This window comes from Astyanax mexicanus, chromosome 1 (genome assembly GCF_023375975.1).
Source record: "Astyanax mexicanus isolate ESR-SI-001 chromosome 1, AstMex3_surface, whole genome shotgun sequence".
Lineage (NCBI taxonomy): Eukaryota > Metazoa > Chordata > Actinopteri > Characiformes > Acestrorhamphidae > Astyanax > Astyanax mexicanus.
Genome location: NC_064408.1, coordinates 23,750,229 through 23,762,919, shown reverse-complemented (window position 1 = coordinate 23,762,919; position 12,691 = coordinate 23,750,229). Strand labels below are relative to the sequence as shown.

Here is a 12,691-nt window from a genome sequence, read left to right as displayed (position 1 = left end):
AAATTGGTGCACATCTTGCTGGCGCATTTGTGACAGAAGTGTCTGTGATGTATCAAGGGCCACGGTATCCAGGGTAATGTCAGCATACCACCAAGAAGAATTAACCACATCCAACAGGATTAACTGTGGATGCAAAAGGAAGCTGTCTGAAATGGATGTTTGGGAGCTAACCCGGATTGTATCCAAAGAACATAAAACCACGGCTGCCCAAATCACGACAGAATTCAGTGTGCACCTCAACTCTCCTGTTCCCACCAGACTGTCTGTCGGGACAGTAAATTATTGTGGTCTAAAACCAGGTGTTTCAGTTTCATTGTCCAACCCCCATATCTGGGGTCTCTTGCATTGAATGAGAATGTAATTTCTGCCTGAGTCTCTTTTACCCAAACATGGACGAATCTAGACAGATGCCACTAGTCACAATCATTACCATCCACACTAGACAGTGCAGTGGGTGGTAATGCCTTCTATTATGTACTCCCAGTAAAAAGTGATTACGAAAAATTAAATGGATGAAATGGATAAGGGGACTGGCAACCACTAATCAGGCCTTGCTCACAAAATACGATATCACAACTTTATAAAGGTGTCGGTCTTCCCATACTGTATCCTGAGGTTTCACTTTACTGTAATAAAACAATTTACTGTACATAACGCTGTCCCATGACTTTTTGTGAGTCACTTATCCGATGTAAATGATCACTTACTGCTGTCTTGCTTTTTATTTTATTCCTCTTCCTTTTCCTTCTTTCTTTTCTGGCTTCCTGATAGATAACTCCGCTTCATGATGACAGAAGTTTCATATTTTGTCGGCTAAAGGAATCACAAACCAGGCTGTCTGGTTACTGTCAGCAACAAGTGGGAGGAGCCCCCTTGAGGGGGATGTACTTTTACTGTAAAAAAGTAAGAGACCACTTCAGTTTTCCGAATCAGTGTCTCTGATTTTGCTATTTATAGGTATATATTTGAGTAAAATGAACATTCTTGTTTTATCCTATGAACTACAGACAACATTTCTCCCAAATTCCAAATAAAAATAGAGAAACAGCTGAAATAAAAAAGATGCAGAGCTTTCAGACCTCAAATAATGCAAAGAAAAGAAGTTCATATTCATACAGCTTTAAGAGTTCAGAAATCAATATTTGGTAAAATAACCCTGTTTTTTTATTACAGTTTTCATGCATCTTGGCATGTTCTCCTCCAACAGTCTTACACACTGTTTTTGGATAACTTTATGCCACTCCTGGTGCAGCTTGGTTTGATGGCTTGTGATCATCCATCTTCCTCTTGATTATATTCCAGTGGTTTTTCAGTTTGGTAAAAATCAAAGAAACTCATCATTTTTAAGTGGTCTGTTTTTTCCAGAGCTGTATGCTGCTTTTACATGCTGTTATTTTATTTTTTGTTCAATTCTACACTCTAAGAAATATAAGTACAGATTTGTACTTAAAAGAGTACAAAGCTTGTCGCTGGGGCTGTACCTTATATTGAGGTACAAAAAAGTACCTTTCAGTGAAAGTACTTTTTTGTACCCATGGTTTTTGTGGAAGTAAAGATCATAAAGATTATAAACATTATAAACATTGTCATCAACTAAAAATGGCTCAAAAATTTGATGATACAAAATTGTCTGGCTTTCAAATAAAAAATGTGCAATTTAAATATATACTGTTCATTAGTACAGTGATGCAGAATACTGAATGTACCTTTTGGCTGGTTAAATGGTACAAATCTGTACTTATTGCTGTTAGAAATGACTTTGTACTTCAGAGGGAACAAATCTGACCCTGTAAAGACCAATATTGTACCTTTGAGGGTACAATTATAAAGAATGTACCTTTGAGTACAAAAAAGTACTCATATCGTACCTCTGTTTTTTAGAGTGTAGCTTCAATGAAAAATCTACATCTCCATAAGGAACGTTCTAGTGTTTCTTTCTGAAAACTTAATACTTATTCATTTACAGAAACAACAGAAACCAAGAGAGTAAACTGTTGTGTCCATATTCACTGCCCAATCCAATGCCTTGACAACAGTCTGAAGTATAGAACTAGAATTTTCTAATATTGGAAACCATTGTCTGGGATTGGGGTTTGGGATGCAGGACCAATTTACTGGGCTTGTCTGGGATTAAACATCAAAATGTTCAAGGACCAATGCCTTAGAATAAACATCAAGATCAACTCTGCTCTTCACACTGATCTTATTTAAAAATGCTCATTTAAATCAGCCTTCCACTTCCACAGATTCCTTTACCACAGTTGGTTTAAGCTTGCTTGGTGTAGGTCTGGCCAAATGATATCTGTAAAGCTGCTCTGTGCCAAGGTTTTAACTGTTTAAAGCTCTATATCTATGTATCTAAGACTAAATTATATTAGAGCAGTTATAAATCCTTAGCTACACTCAGTGAAAGTGACACTGAATGACAGTAGCGGCTGACAGGAGTCAGGAACAGTAGTGAAGGCATAAGTGTTTAATTGTCAGAGCCCCTTAAGCAGCATGAGTAAGTGAATGCAATGACTATTGAGACTTGCTCCACTTTAAAAGGAATTAAAGTCAGTGATGTACTGACAAATGCTGATACTATTGATTTAGCCTGCGTGAGAACCTGGAGGAATTAATTACAGGTTAATATGACTGCTGGCAGCGTTGTCAAGTTGCATTCGTTCAGTCTTGGCAAGCTGTTGTATTTTCCTACTAAAACAGTTAAAAATTAAAAATTATTTTGTTAAATTCTACAGTTCTAATAAAATCTAATAAATACAGTAAAATCTATCTACATAACATGTGTATGCATACTGTACATTTCTAGAAGACAACTGTACTATATCATTAAAAGAAAACAATACAATCTTTGGAATGAATCCATAATACAGCCTGTGAGATGAGATCCACTCCTGAATATCGTTGCTGTCCAATAAAAAAAAAAAAAAAACTTATCTCCAAAACAGCGACTTTACAGGAGAGAGAAAAAACCTTGTAAACTTTCAATGGAGGTCAATATAAAATGAGTTTATTTCAGGTCATTTTGGAGTATTTCTATTGCTCTGTTCATTGAGAAATTGTGGCACAGTATAAGGGACAGTTTGTCTGTTTAAATTATGCACTAAACTAAAAGATGTAACACCTTAGCCCATGTCTGTCTTCTGTTTCTCCCTCATTTGGTCTCTTGTGCTCCTGCCCCTCTGTTTTCCTGTCAAGTGTTCCCAGCCATGTGCTTGTGTTGTGTTTTTGTACCTGTCTCCACCCTAGCTCCGCCCCAGCCCTGCCCTAGCAATTAGTGTTCTCACCTGTGTCTTGTCTGTAACCCCGCCCCCTCGTCATCCAAGCCCAGGTGTTTCTCACTCTCCTCCTGTATTTAAGCCCCTCTGTTTGAATGTGCAGTGTCGAGTCTTTTGTATCTTTGTACTCTAGTTTTGTGTTCCGTGGTCCCTGAATCCAGGTCTGTTTTGATATCTTAGTTAGTTTACAAAGTTTGTTAAGTATATGTTTCTAGTGTTATTATAGTTATTCTGTGTTTTATTTATTAAGTTACACCTAGTTTTGTTCATAGTTTTCTTAGTTCTGAGTTTTTTGCGTTACCCGCGTTTTGTTTACTGTTTTGATTTAACTGTTGAAGACTGTATATCAGTTTTGTGTTTGCACAAAAAGTGTATGCCTAATAGCATGTACAAGGCCATGAAAAATACGCTTGACACCAGTTTCTTTCCACTATTTCTAAATTTTTTTTCTAAGGTTTTTGGGCACCATGCAAATAAGAACCAGCCAAAACGGGCACATGTCACCTCGCTGCACATTGAGCTCCATTGGCTACCAGTTGCTGCTCGCATCAAATTCAAATCTCTTATAATCGCCTACAAGTTGATGACAGAACAGCTCCTTCCTACCTGCACTCACTCCTGAAGGCTTACGCTACCTCCCGGCCGCTGCGCTCCTCCAATGAACGTCGCCTCGCTTTACCAAACAAACATTCACACAAAGCAATCCAGACTGTTCTCATACAGAGTTCCCCAATGGTGGAACAAACTACCTTCCACTACCAGATCAGGAGAATCTCTCGCTATCTTTAAGAAACTCCTGAAGACAGAGCTCTTCAAAGAGCACCTACTCTCCTAACACCTCTAACAAACTACCTTCCACTACCAGATCAGGAGAATCTCTCGCTATCTTTAATAAACTCCTGAAGACAGAGATCTTCAAAGAGCACTTACTCTCCTAACACCTCTAACAAACCAACTACTTCTAACCTCATTTCCTTCTCAATCCCATTATTTCCATTTGACCTCCTTTTTTTATCTAAACATGTTTTTTTGAACATTGAACTTCTATTACTAAATGTACATCATTATTGTAAGTCGCCTTGGACAAAAGCGTCTGCCAAATGTATGTTCATTTCAAATGTTCCAACACATAAACCACCTATGTACAGTAAATGTGGAGGAATGCTGGTGCACTCTTCATTGCAGAATTGTGATGCACCAGAGCTTTAAAAGTGTTTATTGTTTTTTTTTTTTTTTTTTCTAATCTTTCCACACTGATCTAATCACTATTTATTCTACGGTACAGTATTGGATTCAAACAGGAAGGCAGTAATCAGCTTAAGCTTAATTGATATAGTTTAATTGATATCAAAAATCAACTTAATTGTTGGATATGCTTAATAAAGGACAATTCCTTTTTCACAACAGTCATAATGGAAGCAGAATGTTCCTTTAATAAATGTAATAATAATTTTAAAAAATATATGTTGTATGTGTTTAATTATGTTGTCTTTATAGAAGTGGTTGTTTGTACTCTATGTGAATCTATTGTAACTCACAAATATGATTTTCAACATCACAATATCGTAACGCCTAAAAGTCATATGAAATCTCAAATCGAATGTATAAAAAATGTATAAACATTAAAATCAGTATTCTAACAGTGCTGGCTGTATGTTGACATGTGGCATGGATGCCATGCTATCCATTATTTATCCATTATACAAGTTTTATACCATCCTGCATTGAAATTTATCACACAGTGCAGCAGATGTGTCACTGCGGCAAATCGGCAAATCCGTTCAGCATATATAACTGTCATTTTGAAGGGTTTAAGGGTGGCACATATTAAGAAATACAGCCTCTGTTGAAGTGCGTTGGGTAATTAAACCTTCCCCTGTCTTCCCTCGGCATGGTGGAAGTGGAAGTGAGGCTTTATGCTCTTACCTCTCACTGAGTCTTTCAGTCCTTCATAAAACATGCCATCTATGGATGCTGATAATTGAGAGAGAGATAGAAAGAAAATGAGAGTGAGTGAAAGAGAGAGGGAGAGAGAGAGAGAGAAATGCTATCTTTCTTTCTCTAGCTTGCTCTTCTTATAATACTGAAGAGGAGGTACAATGAACCATACAATCCCCGAAAGGTCACATACTAGCACACATACAGACCAGACATGGACACACACACACACTCACTCTGACTTTCCAACAAATGCTATACCTTTTAGTCACCAAAGAAGAAGATGAAGAGGAGTTGAGAACATGTCTTGTTTAGACTTTAAAAAAAGTGATTTTGTGTTTTAGTCACATTAACCAGTAACATATTTCTTTGGACAATAAGGCGCACTTAAAATCCTTTAATTTTCCTAAAAATCTATAGTGTGCCTTATAATCCAGTGCGCCTTATGTATAAATTCAGGTAGTCAAGTATTAAGGAGCAGTAAAGCCACTCCACTAAAGTCTAGCATTATAAAGTTGAGTTTTCAGTGAAGTTTCTCCAGCACTAAGGCTGGGTGCAGCAGCATTAGCATTAGTTGCTAACCACAGCGCTAGCTTTTTCGCCATTCAGAGGTGAGTATTATTTGACTGTAGTCTGCATGTTTGCCGTGTAAACACAAGCTATGTGGGATAAACCGCTAAGTAGGATAAACCCATACAATGTACCAGGGCTCAGTGTTGTAGGCTACAGGAGCAAGCTACCTTTATTCTGTGTTGCTGAAAGTGACTGTGTGTTGGTTAACTTAAACATGCTATGTCGTTGAAACTGAACTAAAACAAATCAAAATGATGACCTGACTGACTTGAGCCAGCTGGGACTTTGCAATCACCAGATCCAGGCCATTTTGTTTGCAAAGGGAACCGAGTACAGCATTCGTAATAGCAGTGCTTGTTTTCAAGAAATTGCTTGATTTGTAGAATGCACAGCCTTCCTTTAAAGATATAGGGCCCTATATTAGCTTTCTATAGGCGAGCCATCAACAGTGCACCTTCTGCACCTTAGAAAAAAACAATTAAAAGCATGTACTAATTCTCTTAATTTGTCATTGGTGTGTTTTGGATAAAATGTGAAAAAAAAAAAATCAATCAGCATGTCACTTGCCATTCCCTTTAAAAGTAACTTGGCCCAACTGCATTTCCAAGATAGCAATGAACGTCTGACGGTTGACTTTGTTTTTTATTTTTATTTTTTCTAATTTTTCCCATTTTCTCCCCAATTTACACGGCCAACTACCCAACCCACCCACTAGGACTCCCCCTATCACTAGTGAGGGTGAAGGCTAACACATGCTTCCTCCGATACATGTTAAGCCACTTCTTTTCAAGCTGCTGCTGATGGAGCATTACCGAGCAGCCAGCGCGCTTGGAGGAAAGCACAGCGGCTCGGCTCCGGTACATCAGCTCACAGACGCCCTGTGCTGTGGACATCACCATAGGAGTGATGTGGGGAGAGAGCGCCATCTACCCACCCAGAGGAAGCAGGGCCAATTTTGCTCCCTCTGAGCACCGGCAGCTTGATGGCAAAGCTGCATGAGCTGGGGTTCGAACCTGCGACCTCCTGCTCATAGTGGCTTGACTTTGTTTTTCATTGACAAGATAGCAATACACAGAAATTATCTGAACACACGTCACTCCAAGCCCACCACGCCCACTGGGGTAGAAATATTTAAAAGCATTTTTGCTATGTACACAATGCAGGTGCAAGGCATGAAATGTTGGCGGGGTGTGAAATAAAAATTTGCTATAGGGAATCAAAGAGTACATAAGGTTCCATCTCTTCCATAAACATGAAAAAAACATCTCTTGGAACACAAATTAACACAAAATAAAATTTTATCTGTGGCAGTTAGTAGTAGCTGCAGTTTTTTTTTTTTTAACACAGACTACTATGCCATAAATATATATTATATGAGTTCAGCCATCCAGCTACCAAAAAGGCTTAAATCATTCATTACCCAAAACTTTATTGATCAACAACAATTGACAAAAGATTAACTGTCAGAAAGTGAGCAAATCTATTTGAAAAAAAAAAAAAAACATAAATCTTGTCTAGTGGCTGCTGTTGATGACAGCTTCCAGTTGGAAGTGGTATCTGCCAGTCAGTATGTGGCAGCTTTTGGTGGCAGCTTTAAGTGACAGCAAGTCAGCATGGCAGGGTTAGCTGGAGGTGGGTGTCAGAAGCAAGCTTTCTCACAGTGCATCCATGGCTTTCTTACACAGCTTCTTCAGAAGGTATCTTCAGAAAGATTCGCTTAAAGGTTGGTATGTAGCACCTAGTGCTAATGCTAATGCCACAATCAAACACCAAAAGTTGTAGCTTCCCTGAACATGCTTCTGGCCTGTATCTACTTTTATACTATACATTTTTGAAAGATAGTATTTGCTGTAGGGTTACTGTATTCTGCTAAAACAATTTATATTCTCTACGTTACAATTATAGCCTAAAATAGCCTAAAATAGAATACAAAATCTGATCAACCAAATTGATTTTAACTTAAAAACTCACTTTTATCTCTAATAACCATGATAACAACATTAATGTGGTATTAACCTGGACCATATCTGGTATTTACAAGTCTCCCACAGGCCAGAAGTGGATTAGATGCAGATGCTGGAAATTGTACTATTTGTTAAATTACCTATACAAAATGCTACTAGGTACATCAAAATCATTTTTTTTTTTTATCCATTTTCTCATGCCTGGTCAGAGTCACAGTTTGTCTGGAGACTAACCTGGAATCATTAAGCATAAGGCAGTAATTCCCCCTGAACAGTCATGACGCACACACTCAATAGCTCAAACAGTAACACCTAGGGGAAAGCTAGAATGGTCAATTCACCTATCATGTGTGTGTTTGGAAGAAAATGGAGCACCTGGGGGGGGGAAACCCAGATAGACATGGGTAGAACACAGCAAACTTCTCAAAGAAAGTCACCGGAACATGGATTGAACCCAGCCCCCTTGAGGAATACAACACCCACACAGACAACCTGTGGTGCCACCATGCTGTCCCAGATTCACCACGTCAAACCATTTAAAAGACAAAAAGTAGTAATAGTGATTTTTTATTTTTTTTATAAAACATTTGGTTGCTTGAATATATGGTGCTGCACCATGTTACAGGCCCTCCCACACACGATTTTCTCATTTTCTGTAATTGTCCAAGGTTTCCAGATTTCCCAGGATGCATGAGAACATTTGCAGCAGGCACAGACTGCCCATCAGAAGTACCTGGAGATTTATCTGTGTCTAGACCTGGAGATGGCCTGGATAGTGATGCCAAGACAAGGTAAACAGCAATACCTCGGGGAGCAATAGCTCAGGGAACAAATACATTAGCTATTTGAACTCACCTGACCACCTAGATTTATCCCAGGAAGTGTGAAGAATCGACCTGAGCTTGGCTGATTGGTTGATTCCCATATTGGGTGTTGGCAAAAGTTTTGCAGGTCAATTCCCATATTGTATTTGGCAACTGAGGTGTTAGCAAATGCTTAATGGGCTGATTTCCAAACAATACTTGGCAACTGAGGTGTTGACAAAATATTTGCAGGCCGTTTTCCATATTATCCTCTGCAACTGAGGTGTTGGCAAAAGCTTTGAGGGTGAATTCCCATGTAATACTTGGCAACTGAAGTGATGGCAAAAGCTTTGCGGTCCAAATCCTATATTCTACTTAGCAATTGAGGTGTTGGCAGCTTTGCGGCCCACTCCTATATTGGCAAAGGCTTTGTGGGACAATTCCCATATTGTACTTGGAAACTGAGGTATTGGCAAAAGCTTTGTGGGCCAATTCCCATGTAATACTCAGCAACTGAGGTGTTGGAAAAAGCTTTGCTGGCCGAATCCTTGTTATACTCGGCAACTGAGGTGTTTGCAAAGGCTTTGTGGGACAATTCCCATATTGTACTTGGCAACTGAGGTATTGGCAAAAGCTTTGCCGACTGATTTCTATGTGATACTCAACAACTGAGGTGATGGCAAAAGCTTTATAGGCTGAATCCCATATTATACTCAGCAACCGAGGTGTTGGCAAAAGCTTTGAGGGCTGTGTCCCATATTATACTCTGCAACTGAGATGTTGGCAAAAGCTTTGCTGGCTGATTTCCATGTAATACTCGGCAACTGAAGTGTTGGCAAAATCTTTTAGGGCTGTGTCCCATATTATACTTGGTAACTGAGGTTTTAGCAAAAGCTTTATGGGCTGATTTCCATGTAATACTCGGCAACTGAGGTGTTGGCAAAAGCTTTGTGGGACAATTCTCATATTATACTTGGCAACTGAGGTGTTGGCAATAGATTTATTGCCCGATTTACATGTAATACTCACCAACTGGGGTGTTGGTTAAAGCTTTGCAGGCCAATTCCAATATTATACTCGGCAACTGATGTGTTGGTAAAAGCTTTATGGGCCGATTTCCATGTCATACTTGCCAATTGGGTTGTTGACGAAACCTTTGCAGGCCAATCCCCATACTATACCCAACTAATGGGGTGTTGGCACAAGTGGCTTGGGCAGATTCGCATACTATATTCTGTAATCTGGGTGTTGGCACAAAGGACTCTATTCTAATGGCTGATTCTAATATTATACTTGGCAAATGGGGAGTTGGCATATACTTTTTGGAATGTGGAATTTGGTCCAGATATGGCGAGTTATTTAGCCCCTGCTGTAGGCAAGTTTCCTCAGTTGAACATTCAATGTTGATTTAGAAACGGAACATAAAGTAGCTAAACATAAATGTGTTATTTTTATGACAATAAATAAATATATATTGTGATATATTTGTAATCATTTTATTTGCAGCTTTGTATTTATAAGCCTCAATTCCTCTAATGCAAATATTTACAACAATGATACTAACTATCATTAAAATCTTTTGATGGAAAAATGACCCCAGTTCAGTCCTGCTGGTCGCTGATGCATTCAGGTAGAGTAATATTATAAGCTTATATACAAACTCCATATGACTTCAAATTAAAGGGATCTACATTTTCCATTTTCTAGAGTTCTTGTTTCTTGCTCCACCAAAGTTACATAGTGCAGTAGCTACAACAAATACACAATTATACCTATAAGCCTGTGTAAATACTGTAACTTACTGTTATTTTAGGGTATAAGTACTAAATATTGCTATTAATGTAAGTGGCTACCACAAATGCATGTCACTTTGGCCACAGCAAAATGAATCATTCACTAAAATATGCATTAGGCTTCCTTTATTGTTGGATGCATATAGATGATTTTGTGATGGCTCATTCATTCATCACTCCACAATAGTAAATGCTTATTATTGTTTTGATTTATCATTGTAACAATAAAACAACAAGACCTTTATTCCTATTCATGTATTTCCATTCTCAGAAATGTACATTATGAGACAAATAACAAAACTAATAATTGTTGGCTTTGTTAGATCGCACTATTTATTAATGCAACTTCAGCACTAAGAATTCAATTATTAGGGAAGTGTAGACTAGGCACAAATCGTCTGCTGAAATGTAAATGCTGAAATTAATGCATTTAATGTATGCCCCTGAATGGCCTTTTTACAGCAAATTACTAGTTTCCCATGAAAACCGGAAAGAAAACACATGCCGCAGAAGGATGCACAAGCAGACTAAATAGATTAACAAGCTCGTACACACAAACACACACACACACAGATGGTTCGAGTTGAGGGTGGCAGTAACATCATCATTTTCCTCTCTGTTGAGACTAAACACAGAGCTTAGAGTCAGCATGTCTTTTTTGCGCAGTAAACACAGCTGCATGCTGGCTCTTCCTTCAAAGAGCTAAAAGTATCCTCTCATTTTGGTGTGTGTGTGTGTGTGTGTGTGTGTGGGTGTGGATGTGGGTGTGTGTTTGAACGTCAACTCAAAAAAGTAATTATCTTTGTCATGGTTTGTACAGAATTGCAGACACGTGCAGATACTGATAAAAGTATATAAAGTTTATTAAAACAATAGCTGCGGTCCAATCTGAAGGGAGCTGCCCAACTAGGCAGCATTTTCAGGCAGCATAGGCACGCTCCCGAGAAAAGGACTGTCCCATTCGGAAGGTAGCATGTGCTGCCTACCTGGGCAGCTGCCTTATTTTACCCCGATTCTGAAGGCAGCGTGAGATGTATCCTTCACGGCGAAGGCAATCCCATGATGCATTTCACCAGATCAGAGTTCCAGCGCTCAGATTTAAAAACATGGCGGACGGAGCCGGCACTGCCACGGAGTTTCTGTACAAATGTAAGTAATTCCCTCCTGTATTTCCACTCACCGCTGCGTGGGTTTATCAAACTAGCATATTTTAGACTGTTTTAAGTTGTTTTCCATCGTTGTTTTCGCCTGTACTTCATTTAATGTAAGACCTGACCGGCGGAAGCTACCGTTAGCTTACCGTTAGCTTAATTTACCAGGTAAGCTAACATGCATCTAGCCGACTTACAGAGTACCAAACGCGGCTGCAGCGCTGAGGAAACCCCCGCTAGGAAACAAAGACACCCTGGCCGTCCAGTATAAAAAGTTTTAACTGTTTTAAGTCACTGTTACGTATAACTAAGTGATTTACTGTGTAAATAGTGTAAAACTGTAGAATAACCTGTAATTCAGTGATTTAATGCGTAAACAGTTTAATTGTTAGAGGGAATAACTAGATTTACCTGTAACTGAGTGATTAACTGTGTAAATAGTGGAATTATGAGCGTGTTCTCCATAAACCGCTGTTACTAATTCAGATTTATTTTTTCCACAGGGATGAACGTGGGCCGGGGAAGGTGAACTCTGGTCAGACCAGCTGGAGGCAGCGTTAGCTCCCTTTATGAATATAATTTTTTTTTCTTTGAATGTAATAAAGTTTTCTCTCTTAACATTATTTTTGCTTGATGTGTGTTTATTGTCACTATGCTTATTGTAGTATCACATCTCAACTAGTGGGTATGGGTAAATAAATAAATAAAAAGTTTATGAATCATGTGTTTTATGCAACTAAAAGGTAAAGATAAATTAGCTGACTGTGTATGAATGTACTATTGTGTGAAACGTAGCTTAGTTTGATAATTTAGCTCTGATGGCTCATACAAAATATTTATTATATTATGGTTTCATTACTCATGCATTTCTATGAAGCATCTAATCAAAAATAAATTAAATACATAAATAAAACTGACCATACTCTGAGAATTAAGTGAGGAAAAGTGTATAATTAAAGTAAATCATGAATATTTAAATATCTGTAATATTTGGATGAGTAAAAGAGAAATAGCTGCCGCTGCATTGAGATTTATCCCGAGGTAAGTGATCATTAACTTTAGTTTTTTTATAAACAGCTCACGGGCACAGCGCGCTAGACGTGATGACGTATGCTGACTCCAGAGCGTGTCCCGAACGCGCTGCCCTATAAGATCCCTTATGGGTGAAAATGCTGCCGAACGAGGGAG

The 12,691-nt window shown here is 38.6% G+C and overlaps 1 long non-coding RNA gene across 1 annotated transcript; it reads left to right on the top strand.

The window, feature by feature from the left end:
* The first annotated feature begins 11,229 nt into the window (after positions 1 to 11,229).
* Positions 11,230 to 12,126, top strand: LOC125799113 (uncharacterized). Its single transcript, XR_007437950.1, has 2 exons — positions 11,230 to 11,501; positions 12,007 to 12,126. It is a non-coding gene; the product is annotated as an uncharacterized LOC125799113 (long non-coding RNA).
* Positions 12,127 to 12,691: the final 565 nt, after the last annotated feature.